The sequence below is a fragment of the Mobula birostris genome, chromosome 12 (genome assembly GCF_030028105.1).
Source record: "Mobula birostris isolate sMobBir1 chromosome 12, sMobBir1.hap1, whole genome shotgun sequence".
Taxonomy (NCBI): Eukaryota; Metazoa; Chordata; class Chondrichthyes; order Myliobatiformes; family Myliobatidae; genus Mobula; species Mobula birostris.
The window spans coordinates 68,272,515-68,275,323 of NC_092381.1; the positions used below are offsets into that span (position 1 = coordinate 68,272,515).

Here is a 2,809-nt window from a genome sequence, read left to right on the forward strand (position 1 = left end):
TTTTCTGCAATGAATACAACGAAGATCCAAATAGACCCAAGACTACACCCAACTTCACTCTATAAAGCAGTTGCCAGTCAGATTTTGCCCCATTTATTTAATTTTGCTTTCTATAATTATAACTGTTTTACTCTTACTCTATTTTTGCCAGAAAGCAGATATACAACTAAAATGTGTGAGTTGCATCCACATTCTGAGCCTCTGCAAGGGAAATATCCAGACTGTATCCAAAGTGTTCAGGGAAGCAATGCTCTTGTTCTTATGATTATCCGCAAGATGAAGATTGCATATGAACACACTGAAAATCCATGCACTTGCTCCAATGTATCAACTCAGAAAGAATTTTCAAAATTTAAAGCTTTATTGCATCTGAGCCATTTTAAATTGCTAATAGTACATTCTTCAAAACAAAACTTCGTCTTTAAAATAATATTTTGTGCTAATATGACTTTGCACTAATTTACCTTTTAGTGCTTCACATGCTGTGTAGCAAGGGCAATTTTAAAACCATTGGTTCCTGGTGGCATCTGAGCTGTTCCCTGCTTCAAGCAATGAATATTACATAGGCTGGTCACCTCCATTCACAGCTCTATCGTGCATACATACTGTATTCAGGCAAAGATCACGTCAGCAAGCAACAAAGATGTTCTGGGACCCATCATTCTTAGCTAATCTAAAGTGCTCTGATTAAAGAACAGTATTTATTAAAACATACTGGAAGCTCTAGAAAGGCAGATATTGTCTAAGTTTAGCTAGTCCATTAATCAAGGTGTGGTGAACAGAATTAAACTAGAATTTGATAGAAAATCTTTACAGTTGTCTGCAAACAAAAGACCTAATTGATTTTCAGAATCAGAATCAAGTCTTATACATATGACATGAAATGTTTGTTTTGCTGCAACAGTACAAATACATAAAATTACTAAAAATTTACAGAAATACTTTGAAATACTTTATAATTTATTGTCGCCAAACAATTGATACTAGAACATACAATCATCACAGCGATGTTTGATTCTGTGCTTCCCACTCCCAGGATTACAAATCGATAGTAAATATTAAAAATTTAAATTATAAATCATAAATAGAAAATAGAAAAATGGAAAGTAAGGTAGTGCAAAAAAACCGAGAGGCAGGTCCAGATATTTGGAGGGTTCAGCCCAGATCCGGGTCAGGATCTGTACAGCAGTCTTATCACAGTTGGAAAGAAGCTGTTCCCAAATCTGGCCATATGAGTCTTCAAGCTCCTGAGCCTTCTCCCGGAGGGAAGAGGGACGAAAAGTGTGTTGGCTGGGTGAGTTGTGTCCTTGATTATCCTGGCAGCACTGCTCCGACAGCATGCGGTGTAAAGTGAGTCCAGCACGGAAGATTGGTTTGTGTGATGTGCTGCGCAATAAATAAATCATGCAAAAAAAGGAATAATGAGGTAGTAGTGGGTTCCTGAACCGCTCGGAAATCTGATGACGGAGGGGAAGACTCTGTGTGGAGTGTGGGTCATTGGGTTCCTGTACCTCCTCCCCGATGGCAGTAATGAGAAGAGGGCATGTCCTATTTGGTGAAGGTCCTCAATGATGGGTGCCAGCCTCCTGGTGAGCAGAGTTGTACCTATCATTGAAACAGCTGAGTCTATAAATCCCTGCAGCATCTTGCCGTCTTGTGCATTGGAGCCTCCATAACAAGTGGTGGTGCAGCCAGTCAGAGCACTCTCCATAGTACATCTGTAGAAATTTGCAAGAGTTGTTAAGGATATACTAAATCTCCTCAAACTCTTAATGAAGTAGAGCTGCTGGTGTCCGTCTTTATGATTACATCAATACGTTGGGCCTAGGGTAGTTCCTCAGAGATGCTGACAATCGGGAACTTAAAGTCGATCACCTTTTCCACTGCTGTCCCGTCAATGAGGACTGATACACATTCTCCCGACTCACCTTTTCTGAAGTGCCATAATCAATTGCTTGGTCTTGCCGACATTGAGTGTGAAATTATTGTTGTGACACCACTCAACCAGCAGATCTATCTCTCACCTGCACAGCTCCTCGTTGTCATCTGAGACATTACCAACAACTGTTTTGACATCTGCAGATTTATAAATGGTATTTGTGTAGTGCTTATCCACACGGTCCTGAGTGCAGGGGAGTGGAGCAGTGAGCTCAGCATGTATTCTGTGTTGATCGTCAGTGAGCAGCAGATGTTATTACTGATCTCCACTGACTGTGGTCCCCTGATAAGGCAGTCGAGGATCTAGTTGCAGAAGGAAGTACAGAGGCCCAGGTTATGAAACTTGTTGATTAGTAGTGGAGTTGAACACCAAGCTGTAATCAATAACTGGCAGCCTAGTGTATGTTTTGCTGAGTAGAGAGCCAGTGAGATTAGGTCAGCTGTGTATTTTTTTGCCCCAGTTTCTAGCAGCTACCCTCTCTTCTGCATCCTATATAACCACGCCTCCAGATCTATCCATTCTAAATGAACATAGAACAAAGAATATAGAAAAGTACCACCCAGGAACAGACCCTTTTGGCCCATAATGTTGTGTTGAACTAATTAACCTAGTAATTAAACTCCTAACTAAACTATATCCCTCTATTTTCTGCACGTCCATGTGTTTACCTCAGAGCCTCTGACGTTTGCTCCACACTACCTCAGACAGTACATTTCTGACACCCACTGCTCTCTCTGTGTAAAAAAAATTGTCCTGTATGTTTCCTTTGACTCCTCTCACCTTAAATGCATGCCTTCTGGTATTAGACATTTTGAGTCTGGAAGGAAGATACAGGCTGTCTCCTCTATGTCTCTCATAACCATATAAACA

At 40.7% G+C, this 2,809-nt stretch overlaps 1 long non-coding RNA gene across 1 annotated transcript; it reads right to left on the reverse strand.

The window, feature by feature from the left end:
- Window positions 1-939: 939 nt before the first annotated feature.
- Window positions 940-2,106, reverse strand: LOC140206351 (uncharacterized). The gene is made up of 2 exons (XR_011888119.1): window positions 1,929-2,106; window positions 940-1,718 (listed from the first exon to the last, which is right to left on the reverse strand). It is a non-coding gene; the product is annotated as an uncharacterized lncRNA (long non-coding RNA).
- Window positions 2,107-2,809: the final 703 nt, after the last annotated feature.